The sequence below is a fragment of the Pecten maximus genome, chromosome 18, assembly GCF_902652985.1.
Source record: "Pecten maximus chromosome 18, xPecMax1.1, whole genome shotgun sequence".
In the NCBI taxonomy this organism is placed as follows: domain Eukaryota; kingdom Metazoa; phylum Mollusca; class Bivalvia; order Pectinida; family Pectinidae; genus Pecten; species Pecten maximus.
The window spans coordinates 21976700-21996569 of NC_047032.1; the positions used below are offsets into that span (position 1 = coordinate 21976700).

General features: G+C 36.0%; 1 pseudogene; it reads left to right on the top strand.

Moving 5' to 3' along the window:
- The first annotated feature begins 538 nt into the window (after window positions 1–538).
- On the top strand, window positions 539–19300 carry LOC117316309 (annotated as a pseudogene).
- The last annotated feature ends 570 nt before the right edge of the window (window positions 19301–19870 follow it).

A 19870-nucleotide genomic window follows, 5' to 3' on the forward strand; every position in this document is an offset into this window, starting at 1 on the left:
AATTCTAATATTGTACCAATTTATATGCAGTAAGAAGATGCGTGTTTGATCAATTCATGAGAAGAACACTACTAGAAATTATAAAAAAGAAAACACCACATAAGACTGTCATTTTTTTATTATTTACAAAAATGATCTCTATATATATTATATATTTTCCATTCTTGACTAATAACTGGATATCTATTATTTGTAGTAAACGTACTATGCTATGGAGAGGATTTGGTATAGGCTTAAGTCTGGTTTTCAACCCAATTGTTTCTCAATTAAGTATAATGAAATGAAATTGAAAACGTGACTAAAAAGTCTACAATCCTCGGGTTGATATTCTTGAATGTCCAGTAGGACAACTCTAAACAGGGAATCGAGCTAGACAACCTCGACTTTCATCTCTCGCGTTCGAGTTTCTCTATGACACCCTCAAGGTAGAGAAATACTCCTTTAATAATCACTGTGATAATATCAGCAGTGATGACAATTTTTTATCAAGTTGAAAAGGACGTTAAACAAAATAAACCAAACCATTATCAAGTTGAGAATTTCTAATATTCCACTCTTGAAAATGTAAGATATATATAATTTATGTGCAGACATGTTAAATTCAGTTGTGTGACAATTCATCCACATAAGATGCGTGTTATCTGCAAGGTCGGTGATACAAACGCTTGTTTGTCAGTTTACAGGGTCCTCTGCTAGAAAGATGGCCGTTAATCCAGACCTCGCTAAAGAACGACGAAATGCAAGTTTTCACGTGGAAAAGTTGACCAATTTCCTTTACCTTGGAGTGGAGCAAGTTAGATCAAAACAGTTCATACGTAAGTATATAATGAACAACATTGCCACTTCATCGGTAAAACTGCCAAGTGGAGTCCACTACAGCATTTCAATGTGTATATAAACATGATGTACTTGTAAGTAGACTTATACACGAAGACATGTTCATTGTTATCAATTTTAAATAACCTACTAACCTTCGCATTTGTCGGGTTCATTCGATAATATTATCTATTTGATAGATTTTGCAACAACCTAAGCTATGATAACATTCCCATTCGCGGATGTGACCTTATTTGATACAAATGGCGATAGGGAGCACCACAGGGACCTGGTAAAGTTCCTAACCGGCGTATAATATTAAAATTACTATCTCGGTATACATATATGTATGGGCCGTGGGTTAATAAAATCTTGCCAAGTCCATGTGAAGAGAGCATTTTCTCTTACCTTGGACAGGAATATCCACAATTTTACCGGTGCGAACAATTTGGTTTGGTTTGGTTTATTTTGTTTAACGTCCTATTAACATCTAAGGTCATTTAAGGACGGCCTCCCGTGTGTGCGACATGCATGCGTGTGGTGAGTGCGTATGTGTGTTTTGGGAGGCTGCGGTATATGTTCGTGTTAAGTCTCCTTGTGATAGGCCGGAACTTTTGCCGATTTATAGTGCTACCTCACTGAGGCATACTGCCGAAGACACCCAGCAGCACACCCCACCCGGTCACATTATACTGACAACGGGCGAACCAGTCGTCCCGTTCCTTGTATGCTGAGCGGTAAGCAGAAGCAGCAACTACCATTTTTAAAGACTCTGGTATGTCTCGGCCAGGAGACAGAACCCAAAGCCTTCCTCACAGCGGCGAACGCTCAACTAAAGGCCAAAAAGTAAGGCATTGTCAAGGGAGACATTAGGAAGAATAAAGTTGTTCAGAAAGAAGAGAAAAGATAAGATCCCAAATTTAGTCGCCTCTTACGATCATGCAATGGGGGCAGCAGGTACAATTCTTACGCCCTACCTGGTGCGAACAAGGTAAGAGAAAAATAATCATTCACCAATATGGAAATCTCAATTCTTTGTGCAAGATACTCGGGTTGATATTCCCCTGTCTCAGCTCAACAGGGTGGAGGATTCTATCAGTATTTCCTACTGTTTCAATTCCCTTACAATAAGGGGAACAAACACACACTATAATACAATACTATCACATTCGCACGTCTTTTGTTACACACCAAAGCTACATTAATGTAATCTGATTATACGTATGGGTGCCGACACGTTCATTAGATGTAACCTGGTTACATTAACAGGCAGGTTTGGTTTGGTTTGGTTTATTTTGTTGAACGTCCTATTAACAGCTTAGATCATTTAAGGACGGCCTCCCGTGCATGCAGGCCAAGTACTGTAACTCGGTTGCCGTAATTAGTGCAGACCTGAACACTCTACAATATGTTACGCATCTTCGGCTTCTGGGGCAGTGATTAATGTCGCGATGTTTGGTCGATCTTTCCTTTTATCCTCCATTTACTCTTTCGTCTCTCTATGGATGTCGCATTGACAGCCGTCCTCATATAGTTCGGGCTACTATTGCCGGGAATATCAATACAAGTTTCCTAATTTTCCTTATTTGCCCTTATCCCCATCTTTGCTGGGAACATTTCCATAAATTTGTTAAGAGAAAAATACGATTTCAGGTGTTTATGAGTTCTAGTAGTAATAAAATATCTCCTTTGCTTCGACATGAAGAAACAAAATTTGCATATCACAAATGATGGCTTATTACTATAAACTATTTTTTGTTAATTTCGGGGTTTGCCTGATAATAACTGGTTCGCCGAGATTTAATATTATGCATCGTGCTGGCGAAAGCTTGTGTAAACAGGTGAAAAATAGAATAAAACGCAAGGTATTAAAACCTGATAACATCAGGTGTTCACTTTGTCTAATTCTAATGGCCGCTAATAGAGATACATTTTCATATATACACATATATAAAATATTATCTTTTATACATTATTACGTTTTTGATTTTCAGAGAACATTATCTTCCAGGAAGATGAAGAAAAGACTCGTAAGCCATGGGCATTCAGGACAAATGAGGAGAAATATGACTTGTCATTCCAAAAGTACTTCACTGTCCACAGACGGTTGATGGACCTAGGCATAACTGATGAGTTCTTCAATGACTATTGTCAGGAGTAGGTATTGTACACACGATCTCGCAAGCAATATATAGCCGAATTCCACACTGGTGGTTCCTAGCGTCAGTGATGAATCCTAGAAGGACAAAACAGCTGTATGATGTCCCTAGCGTTACTGACGAATCATAGAAAGACAAAACACTTAATTAATGCCTCTGGCGTCGCTGACGAACCCTAGAAAGACGGGACAGTTGTATGATGTTCCTAGTATCACTGACGAATCTTAGAAGTACGAAACAGTTGCATGATGTCCCGAGCGTCAATGACGAATACTAGGACAAAATAGCAGTTTTATTTACATAATTCGGCGTGTATTGTTTGTATCTGTTTTAATAATTATGTTCACTTGTTTGTGTGCTGTACAACCCTTCATATTTACTGTAACAAGTCTAAAACATATTAATGAACATGAAATCCGCAAAACGAGGGCAAAATGCGAACACCCGTCATTTAAATTTAGATCTAACCCAGATAAGGTAACGTTCTCGAAATGAGAGCCCATGCGTGTCAATAAATATTGATCAATCCTAACTTCATATCGCACAAGAAAATGAAATATCTTCTTTTGATTGGAGCTTTGTATATTTTTCATAATATCAGCCTGCATCTCTTTTGTTTCTAGTATTTTAGCACCCGCCGCCCTCTTTCATGCTTATCAAAACACGATGCAATAGAATGCTACTTTCGACAAATGTGACAAAAAAGTAGTTGAAATCATCTTTCCTATCATGCAGGCTAGTTGTAAGCTCTAATTCTGATAAGTTTGGTTTGGTTTATTTTGTTTAACGTCCTATTAACAGCTAAGGTCATTTAAGGACGGCCTCCCATGCATGCGACATGAATGTGTTTTGGGAGGCTGCGGTATGTTCGTGTTAAGTCTCCTTGTGATAGGCCGGAACTTTTGCCGATTTAAAGTGCTATCTCACTGAAGCATACTGCCGAAGACACCCAACAGCACATCCCACTCGGTCACATTATACTGACAACGGGCGAACCAGTCGTCCCACTCCAAATATGCTGAGCGCTAAACAGGAGTAGCAACTACCATTTTTAAAGACTCTGGTATGTTTCGGCTAGGGGACAGAACCCAAAACCTTCCTCACAGCGGCGAACGCTCAACTAAAGGCCAAAAGTGAGTCATTGTCAAGGGAGACATTAGGAAGAAGAAAGTTGTTAAGAAAGAAGAGAAAAGATAAGATCCCAAGTTTAGTCGCCTCTTACGATCATGCAATGGGGGCAGCAGGTACAATTCTTACGCCCTACCTGCAGGGCAGATTTTAGATTCTGATAAGCCTTTCCCAAAAATCAGCATAGAATAAAAACGAAAGAAAATTAGGCAAAAAGGTGGGAACGGTCTTCTTATTTTCTGTTGGGAAATTTTGCCACCAACAAAGATATTGTCAACCAGAAATTCAAGCATTGTCACGATCTTTCCTCGATGTATTCCATCTTGGCCTTAAGTAGCATTGTACTTCAACAAATACGCTTAAGTATACATTTGCTCACAACCATATTTTGTATCAACATGCACTTATTATTAAAAAGAAAACAAGAAACATTTCAAGAGGAATACTGTGCTCCTTATACTTAAAATGGGATGTGTTATATGCAATATCACAAAACGCTGGACCAATAGTATTCAACTGTTTTGAACAATTGCCCGAGTTCTACATAAACTAATTGGTTTTATTTTTCTGATATTTTCGCACAGAGCAGTGTCAGTTAACCCTATGTTTTTACACAATTACATATTCCTCTCAACTATCGAGGTCTATGGCACTGCGGAACAAAAGAAGAAGTTTTTACCACCTTCCAAAGAACTTACAATCATTGGAACATACGCACAGACGGAGCTTGGACATGGTAACTTACCATCATACTTCCCGATGTTTTATCAATCAGATGGGATCAAATGTTAAGAGTAAACTATTAGACTTAAAGAATTTCACTCTATAAAGTGACTATGAAAATTAAATCGATAGCGTTCATATGATACTGCAATTGCATTGTCATTTTGTCAATCTTGTTTTGATTTTCTAAATGTATAAATGTTGCATTTAGGCACGAAGAAAGAATAGTTATTTCATATTACAGTTGTTGTAAACACTATAAAGTTGACACCAGTGTAAGATAATGTAGTTGATTTATAAGAAACAAAACATAGAAAATATATCGGTATTTAAAATAATAATCAATTATTGTGAAATTTTCATGATAATGGGATTTGTGCATTTGACAGGTTTATCATGCTAAAAGGGTTCAAAATTTCCTCTTATTGTTTCTGTAGAAATTATATATAAAAATATGAAAATGTTCTAAAGAAGTAAAAAATATAGACTGATCACAATTATACGAATTCAAGTTGACAATTTTGGATACATTTTAATTTTTTAATGAAAATTTTGATTGTTTTTGTAATTAAATGTATCACTTCTCTTACCTCATGTATACCAAACTGACATATTTGATATCAAAATGATAGTTAATTTGTAAAAAGTAAAATGGAATGATTGATTTTCAAAACTACATGAGCCTGAGGATATTATTTACCGTTTGATTAGCGTACCTCCCTCACTCAACCTGGTGTTATGCAAGGTAGTATCGGTAGTAATAATGATCAGTCATTTGAATGGTTATGGTTCTTTTTTCATGCATCTACAAACTGTGAAAAATAAAATAAATTAAAATAGGGGCCAAATGTTAAAAATTTATGTGAATGACAAGCTGATGCATTGCAAGTTGCAAAACACCCACCTATTTTGAAAAAAATAGATACTAACCTGCTTCCTTGTTTGCTTAGTTATAAAACCCCTAAAAACGGAAATCGGTTCGGTTTCATGGAGGTTTAGACAATTGATGTCATTTCAACGTGAAACGACAAAATGAGGCGCTTGCTTCTTGAATCTCTGGTTCATATTTCCTAGGAACTTTTATTCGGGGTCTCGAGACGACAGCGACGTATTTTCCAAAGACACAGGAGTTTGTGATCAATTCACCGACGTTAACTTCAACTAAGTACTGGCCCGGATCATGTGAGTCTTTACGATCCTAAATATGCTCTCATGTTTAAAAAAAACGTCGTTTTTATTGCAGTTGCATGTGTTTCATTAGTACGTTGAATTCAGTAACTGATAAACATAAAAAGAAATTATGTAATGCACATTAAGATCGAAATAAAGATATTTTTTTCTGAATTACAGAAAGACATATGGTGCATTCTCTACATTTCGAAGCTTACATGTTATCAGAATATCACAAAATATCTATATCCAACGGCTTTCCCAAATTGCCTCCTGTAAACTAAATATATGCTGCATTCAATTTCAGTGGGAAAAACTGTTAACTACTGTATCATTATGGCACAGCTGTATACCCAGGAGAAATGTCATGGGATACACATGTTCCTGTGTCCCCTCAGGGACCTCGGCACCCACCAGTCACTCCCAGGTAAGGTTATACTTAGGATACATATAATTGTCTATACAATACCTCTCCCCTCAGGGACCTCGGCACCCATCAGTCATTCCCAGGTAAGGTTATACTTAGGATACATATACTAATCTGTGCCATACCTCTCCCCTCAGGGACCTTACCTTGTCACCCATCAGTCACTCCCATGTAGTTTCTACACAAGAAGCATATACTACTCGTCTGTACAATACCCCGCCCTCCCTCCCTCATGGACTTCGTCACTAATCAGTCACTCTCAGGTAAGGTTCAACACATGGTATATAATCGTATCCACAGTACGTCTCCCCTCAGGGACCTTGTCCCCAACCAGACACTCCCAGGTAAGGTTCAACACATGGTTTATAATCGTATTCACAGTACCTCTCCCCTCAAGAACCTTGTCACCCACCAGACACTCCCAGGTAAGGTTCAACACATGGTATATGTATTCACAGTACCTCTCCCTTCAAGGACCTTGTCACCCACCAGACACTCCCAGGTTCTACACAAGGTATATGTAATCGTTTGTACAATATATCTCCTCTCAGGGACTCGTCACTCATCACTCACTCCCAAGTAAGGTTCTACACATGGTAAATCATGCAAATCTGTATTTTGTTCATATTTTGCCCATTTTTGATAAATTTTGAGTATTTTGGAATTTTGGGACCACGACACACTGTCAGGAATAATGAACTGAATATGTCTGTCTATGCTGATATCGTCAAAATCTTAACTTTTTGAGAAAAATCAACAACTTTCACTTCTAAATAAGGATAAGGCAATAGCATACTGCTATTAAATGCTTAGTTTTTACAGGAAGAACTATAGTTTGGCTGTGAAATGTTAACTGCAAGTAAAAATGTCATTTGGGGGGATTTTCATTTTGCCATTTAAAAAAAAAACAAAAAATTTCAATAAATGATAGATAAAGTTTACATTGCAGTTATAGATGACATAATAAATATTTTATTATGAAGAAATAAAGACACGTCTAAATTAGAGGTCGCACACAGGGTAGATATCTCTGACAAGCTTTATTCGAACGTGTCTGAAATCGTTTTCTAAGGAGAATAGCATCATTTCCTATCAAGGTATCCTTTGCAGATCGTCACCATATGTTGTTTGTTACTACTAAAATATGTTTCGTTTGTATTCAGGAGTTGAACTAGGTTCCATTGGACCAAAGTTTGGAGTTAACGAAATTGACCATGGCTACCTACGTCTGAATAACGTGCGGATACCACGTGATAACATGCTGATGCGATATTCTCAGGTATCGGTCATACTGTGTAGAATGGAAATGAAATAATCACATTATAAGAAAATCTAACACGGACTATTATTTTGCTGTGTCTAAAAACAAGACGTGCGAGTTAGGAGTCAACAAGAAGAACAATGAAAAGATGTTAAACTCAATATACTTATACAGACTGAACTGACCATAACTATGTATTTCTATTGCTGTAGCCAGCGGCAGTTTTGCACAAAACAAACAAAATAAAAAACTAATCCTGCTTATTACATAAATAAATCATGAGTTATCCTGCGTATTACGTAAATAAATCATGCGTTATTCTGCGTATTGCATAAATAAATCATACGTTATTCTGCGTATTACGTAAATAAAATATGCGTTAATCTTCGTATTGCATAAAAAAAATCATGAGTTATCCTGCGTATTACGTAAATAAATCATGGTTATCCTGCGTATTACGTAAATAAAACATGCGTTATCCTGCGTATTACGTAAATAAGTCATGCGTTATCCTGCGTATTACGTAAATAAAACATGCGTTATCCTGCGTATTACGTAAATAAATCATGCGTTATTCTGCGTATTACGTAAATAAATCATGCGTTATTCTGCGTATTGCATAAATAAATCATGCGTTATCCTGCGTATTACGTAAATAAAATATGCGTTAACCTTCGTATTACGTAAAGAAATCATGCGTTATCTTGCGTTATCCTGCGTATTACGTAAATAAATCATGCGTTATCCTGCGTATTACGTAAATAAATCATGCGTTATCCTGCGTGTTACGTAAATGAAATATGCGTTAACCTTCGTATTACGTAAATAAATCATGCGTTATCTTGCGTTATTCTGCGTATTACGTAAATAAATCATGCGTTATCCTGCGTATTATGTTGATAAATCATGCTTTATCCTGCGTATACATACATAAATCATGCGTTATCCTGCAAATTACGTAAATAAATCATGCGTTATCCTGCGGATTACGTAAATAAATCATGGTTATCCTGCGTATAACGGAAATAAATCATGCGTTACTTTGTGTACTACATAAATAAATTATGCGTTATCCTTTGTATTACGTAAATAAATCATGCGTTATCCTACGTATTACGTAAATAAACCATGCGTTATCCTGTGTATTACATAAATAAATCATGCGTTATCCTGCGTATTACATACATCAATCATGTGTTATCCTGCTTATTGCATACAGAAATCATGCATTATCCTGCGTATTACGTAAATAAATCATTGGCTATCCTGCGTATTACGTAAATAAATCATGGGTTATCCTGCGTATTACGTAAATAAATCATGGGTTATCCTGCGTATTACGTAAATAAATCATGCGTTATCCTGCGTATTACGTAAATAAATCATGCGTTATCCTGCGTATTACATAAATAAATCATGCGTTATCCTGCGTATTACATACATAAGTCATGCGTTATCCTGCGTATTGCGTAAATAAATCATGCGTTATTCTGCGTATTGCATAAATAAATCATGGGTTATCCTGCATATTACGTAAATATATCATGAGTTATCCTGCGTATTACGGAAATAAATCATGCGTTACTTTGTGTACTACATAAATAAATTATGCGTTATCCTTTGTATTACGTAAATAAATCATGCGTTATCCTACGTATTACGTAAATAAACCATGCGTTATCCTGTGTATTACATAAATAAATCATGCGTTATCCTGCGTATTACATACATAAATCATGTGTTATCCTGCTTATTGCATACATAAATCATGTGTTATCCTGCGTATTACGTAAATAAATCATGGGTTATCCTGCGTATTACGTAAATAAATCATGGGTTATTCTGCGTATTACGTAAATAAATCATGGGTTATCCTGCGTATTACGTAAATAAATCATGGTTTATCCTGCGTATTACGTAAATAAATCATGGGTTATCCTGCGTATTGCGTAAATAAATCATGCGTTATTCTGCGTATTACGTAAATAAATCATGCGTTATTCTGCGTATTGCATAAATAAATAATGCGTTATTCTGCGTATTGCATAAATAAATCATGGGTTATCCTGCATATTACGTAAATATATCATGAGTTATCCTGCATATTACGTAAATGAATCATGCGTTATCCTGCGTATTACGTAAATAATTCATGGGTTATCCTGCGTATTACATCTAGGGAAAGTCCATCTGCATACTACATAAATGAATCCTGGGTACAACATCAATAAATTTAGAAACTTGATTTGGTTTTACTCATTTTGCCTGATGTTAAATATCAGTGTTTTGTGTCTGCACATCGTGACATATTTTGTTCGTCGTCGACTAAGCAGAAGACGCTTACCTTTAAGGAACACCTGGTCTTATTAATGTACGATTTAAAGCATCTCTTATGCAAGTATATGTTATATGTTCGGATTTTGGCCCTGTTTTATTGTTTCTGAGTAACAAATACGGGTTTGTTTTAATGTCGCTATGCTTCCTTTAAAAGGTTCTCGAGGACGGTACATACATAAAACCTGTGCATGATAAATTAGTATACGGCGCAATGGTGAGGAATCGTGCATCTCTTGTCCTTGACGCATCCAATAGTCTGGCCCGGGCATGTACAATTGCCATAAGATATAGCGCAGTCCGGAGACAGACAGAAGTTTCAGCGGGGTAAGTAGAAAAGTTACATAACTAGCATGAACGAAATGTCTGTCCAACTCAATATTAGCTACACCATGATGCCTTATCTTATAGCGTTATGGTGGTCTTATTAACGTCCCTTTAAAATCCAATATTGAAAGCTAGGAAATATTGAAATCGCGGGCCCTTTGCAACTCACCATAAATATTTTGACATTTCTTTTGACCTCAGTATTTCGAGTATTTGGTCTTCTCCCATGATGGTTCCTCGGCATCTCTCACGAGTATAAAAAGGACAAAGCAGTTGTATGATGCAGTTTAGTTCATCTTAGCTTTCCTTACTCAAAAATTGTTTTGAAAGGTTCTGATATATTGTGTGTCTTTTGGACAATCTTGGGTTTTTCCTCTAAAGAACTATTTAAGCAGAATCACAATATAAAAGCATACAAAATGGCAAATAACATGGCGAAAAAAATAACTGAGGGTTTCGAGAGATACAAATTGATGAAGAGCATGGGAAAGTTTTGTGGTCGATGTCAAGACCTCGTTTGGGAATATTATATTTACTTGTATGATATGCAGTCAGATGTGTTCGGTACTTGTTGATATGACTTGTAGCTCCATTTTAACAACTCAAATTTGAGATTGTGACTTAACAAGGTTTTACCTAGATTGACATGACGGATGCCGTTGATGAAGCAAAAGACGCGTACCCTTCCGGAACATCTGACTTTATTATCCTTGTATTTTATGTAAGGGTATCATGTAAATCTTTGACCGTATTTTACCGTCTTTTTTTAATCATTTTGAGTCATAATTACGGTTTCGTTATTAACTCGCCATCGCTTTACTGTACGTATTCTTTGCTGCTTTTGAGGATATTCAAGACTAGCGCGAACACTTCCTTTGTAAAATGAGTATATTGTATGTCACATTACAGACAACACGAAGCGCAGATTCTAGACTACCAGACCCAACAGTACAAGTTATTCCCCCTGTTGGCTACAGCGTACGCCTTCTACTTCGCTGGACAGGCAGTGAAGGATAGTTCGCTCAAGATATCCAAGGCGATAGAGGGTGGCAATCTTCAACAGTTGCCCGTGGTAAGTGATGCCTCTGTATTGACTTCTACCAAAACAAACGGCAAAGTTTATTTCATGTCTCGTGATAGTAGCAAATAAAGTGTGATTTTTAGTACGTTTGTCACATAAGGTCTTACCCGAAGGTACATAATTATAAAAGACATGCATTTGATACTGCAAAAGTACATATCTTAGCGGTAATCTTAATTTAGAGTAATACTGAAAACGCACATATTTTAGCGGTTATCTAATTTTAGAGTAATACTGAAAACGTACATATTGTAGCGGCTATCTAATTTTAGAGTAATACTGAAAACGTACATATTTTAGCGGTTATCTAATTTTAGAGTAATACTGAAAACGCACATATTGTAGCGGCTATCTAATTTTAGGGTAATACTGAAAACGTACATATTTTAGCGGTTATCTAATTTTAGAGTAATACTGAAAACGTACATATTGTAGCGGTTATATAATTTTGAGTGATACTGAAAACGCACATATTTTAGCGGTTATCTAATTTTAGAGTAATACTGAAAACGTACATATTGTAGCGGCTATCTAATTTTAGAGTAATACTGAAAACGTACATATTTTAGCGGTTATCTAATTTTAGAGTAATACTGAAAACGCACATATTGTAGCGGCTATCTAATTTTAGGGTAATACTGAAAACGTACATATTTTAGCGGTTATCTAATTTTAGAGTAATACTGAAAACGTACATATTGTAGCGGTTATATAATTTTGAGTAATACTGAAAACGTACATATTGTAGCGGCTATCTAATTTTAGAGTAATACTGAAAACGTACATATTTTAGCGGTTATCTAATTTTAGAGTAATACTGAAAACGTACATATTGTAGCGGTTATATAATTTTGAGTGATACTGTAAACGTACATATTTAGCGGTAATCTTAATTTAGAGTAATACTGAAAACGCACATATTTTAGCGGTTATATAATTTTGAGTAATACTGTAAACCTACATATTTTTACGGTTATCTAATTTTAGGGCTATTCGGGTTGAAAGCCGCCCTTTAAGTCATGATTGTGCGAATTGAAGCTTCTAACATTGTTTCTATGGGAACTATCATTACTGCGCCAAATCATCATTGTTCTTATCTGTTAAGTGATTATGTGCTAGGATTTGACTACGCTGAATTCTGATATATAGCTAAAAGTTGAATAATGAAAACTACAACATACAGCTGTTCCGTCCTCGTTGGACTCGATAATAATGCTAGGGTAAAAAAGCGTGTAAATCCGGAAGTCAGGAAAAACACATATCCACTTCATACTTTTAGAATATTTGATCCTCCACTTTGTTGAATGGTCAGCTCCTTCAATAAATGTAGTTTCTTCCTGTCAATGTGTTATGAAATCAATAATATTACTACTCATTTAGTATTGGATATTTCCTCTTTGAATGTTTAAATTTTACGGATTTCTGTGTCACATTATACCGAAGTATTCATTTCCATAGAAACTAATTTACACATTTATAATGCAAACACATTTATAGAAAGAAATATCAAATTTTATAAAAGGTAAATTATATGATATGGTGGAGTCTCTAACTTCATCAGAGATGGCATATTGATAGTGAATAGTATTTTGTTATTTGGACAAGACCAGCTCCTTCAGTAAATCTTTTGTACTGAACTGGCAATATTGTACTGCATTCAATCCCATGGCATTTGCCAGAAATTCATTGTCAGTTAAATATGGAGAACATGACTAAAGTATTGAATGGTGTTTGACTATGGTACATGAAAGGCGTATCGATACTGCATGGCCTTTTAGCGTCACCTTATTTGTAACCAACTGTCCTCTACAGATTTTTAATGGTCCCCTGCGATTTCTTGTTACAGAGGATTCTGCTGTCAGAAATATTTTTGATCTACATTCTTCTTTTCTGCCTGTCTAAAGGTACAGAAGTCCGACGTTTCACTGTTCTATCTTTCTTTGTCAATTAAGTAGCGGTCTACCAAACTTTTCAATATATCACAGTTATTAACTGGATGACCCAACCATCTAGGAGACTATCTCTGTCTTTTCGTAATCCGTCCAAAAATTTGGTCCTTACATTTTCATTTCCATGTATTTCTATCCATGAGATTTAGGTGCTTTTTTCTTCTTCCTTCCACTTTGACACTTTTATAAATGTGTTCAATGGTGACCACTGAGTTAGATATATTACCCATGGATTTTCTAAAACAATCTAGTGCATATATGAGGATCTGTTTGCTATTTAACGAAAACTGAGTGCTATCATATTTGTCATAATTACACAAACAAAATCATACTTAATAACAGAATAAAAGACTTTCTTCATCATTATAAAACTTGTCAGATTCTGGTTTCAAAATCTAATTGATGTGGAATATATGAATCATTGTGGGAATATATTATATACAATGTACTTGTGTGTAAGGGAAGTGTGTTCCTGTCTTGTTTGTTACGGAGTTAATTGGATTAATGTCCATTTCTGTGTATGTGTCTAAGGGATTGATAACGTAAGGAGTTTATTTACTCAGCATGCGTAGCTAAGGCCATTGCAACAACACAACTGTAAATTCCGGTAACAACTTCTTTTGAGGCAAACTGGCAACTTCAAATTTGAATGACAATATGTAAAATGTATCAGAAAAATACGAGGACGGGGAAGCAAATAAATTAGATTTTGTCACAGAAAATGATAATTACATTCAGATTCCTCGCCAAAAATACATATGCATGACAATATTAGTGTCAGATGTTTATTTGATAAACATGAATTGGAGGCAATTCTTTCTCTGAGGTGCAGGCAGCCAAAGATTTCTATAACCCTTCATTTTCCCAAGTTGTCTCCCTCTTATACCCATTCTCTGGCCTTTAATTTGAAAAAAAAAAAAAAAAAAAACTTTTATGCGACAAATGTGATTTTTATTGGAAATCGGTTGGTGATTATTTTCAGTAAGATGACAATGACTTAATATGTCCTTTGTTATGCTGATGATACTGAAAACAAAACAATGTAAAGTGTTTTTTAAAAGATTCATTCGGTAAACTCGAGAGTCGTTTCCCTGAAAGTTGGATATGTATTGTATATGGGAGTATCGTAGATCCTATGGTGTTTAGTCGAAATGCCGTTTAACAAAATGATAACATTAAATATATATAATTTCAATATTAACAACTCATTACAGTTACACGCTTTATCAGCTGGGTTGAAGGCTTTCAGTACATGGGGTTCGTCGGCCGGTATCGAGGTGTGTCGAATGTCTTGTGGAGGTCATGGTTACTCACACGCTAGTGGTATACCGAAAATTTATACTCGGTATACTCCACTGGGGAGAACACTATTATGATGTTACAGACAGCCAGGTAAGGGTGCGTTATTGCTCAAAAGGCAGACAACACAACAAATCAGCATAGATAGTGCAAGATACAGTAGAAACACAAAGCTGTTTCATACTGCTGTTTCGTCCTTCTAGGACTCGGCAATGATAGCAAGGGCCTATAGTGTCAATACGTAGAAGGAGATTTAGGCAACCCAAGCTATTTCGGAAGGAATAACAAAATCTTGATTGTTAGATTCTGTAACCTCTAACATAGGTTTACCGTTAAGGTCGAGTAAAGGGTCATATGCTCTCCGTGAAGTTAGTGTTCGGTTATACGGAGAGCAATAAATCGGTCACGATGTCATGTCAAGAAACAAAACATGTTTGTAGAGCATAGACGATCAGTATGTTAGCAATCAGTATTCAATGATGATATTCATTTTTTTCTCTTTACTAAAAATATTATTTTTAAGAAACAAAAAATAATAAATACATAATTTACAGAAATACTTTCGATACTGAGTTTACAGTAAATATAGAATCCTGATGAAAAGTACACCTGGTGCGTCTATCCATAAACAAAGACATACAAATGAAAATGAAAAAATATATAATCGAAACGTAACAGACAGACGCCGATAAAGGGACATAACTCATACTGTAGCACCGACAGATGAAAAACAATCGGCATACAAATGAAGAAGTTTATTACATAATTTAACAAAAAAATCTTGAATTTGAAGTAATATTATTTGTATCGACAGATATCTGTTAAAATGTGCGTTGATGATGCAAAAGGGGGAAAAACTGCCTGACCTTGTCTCCTACCTCAGCATGGACCTCACGAAAAAGTCATGCATGACGTCTGATGTCGCACTTGGCTCTCTGGTCGAGGCATATCAACACAGGGCCACCAGACTGACAAATGCCGCTGCTGAAGCTGTTCAGATGCACATGAATGCTGGTCAGAGTCCTTCAGACGCTTTTAATATGGCGTCCACTCAAATGACTTGGGCAGCCAGGGCACATTGTCATCAATACGTCATCAAGATGTTTGTAAACACAGTTACCGAGGCCAAGATTGACGACAACACAAAGGCTGTACTGACCACTCTGTGTAAACTGTACGCTGTCCATGGGATTATGGAAAATCTCGGCGAATTCTTACAGGCAAGCTACTCGTATAACAATAAGATGATTTTCTTTATACTCTGAAGATCTAAGAGAAGTCTATGAATATATTTTTTTGAAAACAATATATAATAAGATAACAGAGAATACTGACATAATATCCAAATCAGATTAAGGATGTAGGTACATTTCATTGTTCCGCTGATTCATGAACAATTTAATGGATCTCTAATGATTTATAAACATCGTGCTGCGCAATGCACACTACATGGCTCAGATTGCCCTGCAGGTAAGGCGTAAAAATTGTTCCTGCTGCCCCCATTACATGATACGTAAGAGGCGACTGAATTTGTGATCTTATAACCAACTTTCTCCTTCCCACTGTTCACCTTGACACTGTGTCACGTTTTGTAGTTAGTTAAGCATTCATCCATATGAGGCAGGTTTTGTGATCTACACCCTTGCCGAGACATTCCAGAATCTATAATATCGGTAGTTAGTACTTTGTCATTATGATGTAACCGGAAGGGTGTGGCTACCGGCCTTCGGTCGGGTAGTATTTTTCAGTGAGGTGGCACTACAAAGTCGGCAGCAGTAACACGCTATTGATAGGAGGCAAACATTAATATACCACAGCCCCCTCCGAAAACAACAACAACAACAAAAAAACGCCTGCAGCTCGCACACAGGCGTAAAATGGAAACTTCACTTTCACCAAAGCATCTTGTTCATATATCTTACATACAGGACCAGTTTTTCAACACTGATCAGGTCAACATTCTGACTGATAAGTTGACGACGCTAATGGCAGATGTACGACCCGACGCTGTTGCTTTGGTAGATGCCTTCGACTTCCATGACAAAATGTTAGAGTCATGCCTGGGACGCTATGATGGAAACGTATACCATGCTCTCTATGAGTATGCGAAATCCTCTCCACTTAATGAAAAAGATGTAAGTATTAAAGTGATAAGTATGGCCTTAGGAGGCTTTAGTCATCACTGATACAGCATATAGCGACATATAATACAGTATTTACTCATTTCCGATTCCTTTACTATGTGGACAGTATATGGTAATATATTCTTAGTTACTGTATAGGTGTCGGATTTCGCGGGGTTAATATTTCGCAGTTATACCAGTTGGACCTTGGGTATTAAATACCGCGCATGTTTTATACGCATTATGCAATAACAACTTTTCAACGTGTATTTCAATGTACACGTGGGATTAATATTTACTATACATGTATTTAATTATCGTGAATATAGCCAACTATAGTACAACACCGTCTGTATCTTGTTGCATTTTCAGTGACAGTATTTTACCCAACAGGGTAAAATAAATACGTGACATTGATGATGTCTTTTTAACCATTCAAACGTATGCAGATAAAAGATCATTTACTGCATTGACTTTTGATGACGTTTCAGAATGCCGCCAAACTTTGTTGTGTTCAATTCGTGTTGTAATTTTTTAAAAAATCCCGACACAGTAATAGACACAGATTCGAAACCCAGCACCTTGGATTTGACATTTGTATATCATATCATAAGGCGAATGGCGGTATGCGAGGGCTTGCAAACTTGTTGGTGGAAGTATATAGTGAGGTTATCCGTTCTGATGGCTTAGCGGTAGGCGAGGGTGGCGGTATTATCGGGTGGCAATAGGTTGAGGTATATTACAAACTTGTCCTGTCAATGCTTTTTGAAAGTTAGGAAATCTCGAAAGTTTGATTCGTTTGATCTCAGATTTACTATGATGCAAAGTTTTTGTTTCAGAGAATCGTACCCCTAAGGTTGAGATTCAGACATTTCACCTCAAAGAGGATGCAATATACCAGCACTATCACATTTATACTGGCATTCTTATCCTCCGCCTGTTTCAGTAATGATGCAACTTTGAAAGATTTGATCATTTTTATATCCATTTATTTATTTGCTGTAAAATCTTGTTATCAAATAACAAAGAAACATACATTCTTTGCTTTGTCCATAAGGTACACGACTCCTACCACAAATACATCAAGCCCATGAGGAAGGATCAAGATTCTGTCCCAGCTCGTTTATAGATACAGAAGATGTTTCATTTTCCTCTTCGATATTCTTTTTGGTTACCGTTCTGCCCATGACCTCGAAATGTTTAAATTACAAACATGAAGATTGGGACTACCTTTTCACGCTGTGCGGTTTGAGCGGTTCCCTTAAATTTGAGAGTGCACATGGAAAAAATTTAGATCTCAGAAACTGGGTTAGACAACGAGCTAGCATTAAAACGCTGATTTCAAGGATGTTGCAACACCGAATTTTGTCACATACAGTTTCGTTACCTTATCTTTACAATTATCTTTTGCAATATTGAAGCACTGTTAGCATCAGGAGAATAGCTATTATTTCGACATTACGCAAAATTTCGACTCGGAGAATACCCTTTTCTTCTTTCGATCCTTTCGATATCATTGAGGTCCTTTTGAAGGTCCTTTTGTAGATTTTCAGCTTGTCTCATCTGGCAGGTGAGGCCAAGGGACTCAATGGCTTGTATTCGTTGTTTGAGAGCAGTTATGGTTTAGAAACTTATCAATCCATAATGCTGAATCGATTGCTCAAACCAGCCAAGTTACTTTTAAAAATGTCCACTATATCAGTAGGTTGGGCTGAAGTATCGTTACTGAGGCTGGCTCAGGTACTCTTGGCTCCGGTAGAGTAAACAAATAAAATTAATAACTGAATGTTGTGATCAAATCAAATTTTTCAAATGCATGGTTTATCAGTCGCATCAATTTTATTTGCCTTTCTTCCTCCTATCTTAATCGTGTGAAAGGTACACTGTTATCTATTTCAGTTATCAGAAGAATCAATCTATCAAAAATCTACCAACACTAGTAATTAAACAAACAATTGCGACGTTATAAACATAGTGTTTCTAAAAATAGAACTTTGTGGTGAAAAATCACAAAATATGACTTAAACATAACCATTCGGGAAATTCGGACTACTAGTAATAATGATGGTATTGGCATTGCCTTAACATTGATGTACATGTATTATCGTTACTGGTGATATTAATATTGTCTAATTAATTTTTAACAAAATATCATCTAATGATGACACTTAAAAGTGTTTTCCTCCTTCAATAAACAGCATTTTTAATGAGAAATGTAAACATTATTAATTTGGTTACTGTAAACGTTCATGTTTTGGCGATAAATTTATTTTTCGCTCTAGAAGCATTACGCTAAATTATGACAGCACTAATTTGCACTTTTTATGTGCTGTTTTTAAATAAGGTAATTTTGGCCGCAAATTCATCAATACGCTAAAATCTTAGTGCGCCAGACAAAGTACGTTTACATTATCTGGATAAAAATGGTGTTATTGTGATAATACATAAAGTCTTGGACCATTTAATACTAGAACGGCAATAAGGATTGTTGTATTTGCATCGATATTATTATGAATTTTTTTGGTATACTAAATAAAAATTTTCAACAAAATGTTTAGTTTGTTTATTTTACAATAATTACTAAACAAGTTATATCAACTTAATCACGATTGTTAATGGCCCGGATTGAGTATTATTAGCGATGTTCCCGATTCTAAACCACCTGAACGTTCCGGTGCCGTCCATTTAATAAAACAATTTAATAGGCAATTACTCTCCAATGTAAAACTACTGTTTTGTGAATCGTGAACGGAAGAAGGCGACGATCCGGAAGGTAATGCAAGTTTTGTTAAAGTTTCAGGTAACTATTGCTATCACATTCTGAGAGAATATGCAAATGAGGATATTTTCACCCTTCCCGTTCTTGATTTTTACACTAGCTAATATGCTGTGATATCTGTTATCGCAAAATGACATTCACACAAGTAAATAACGTTTTTTGTTAGCGACGATATGCTTTAACTTCAATAATTGCTGAAAATTAACATTTTCTAAGTTAACAGTAAAAATACTAACATACTGTTCTACGATCACCATTAGTAATTAGTTTTGAATTGAAATCATGGAAAATAAC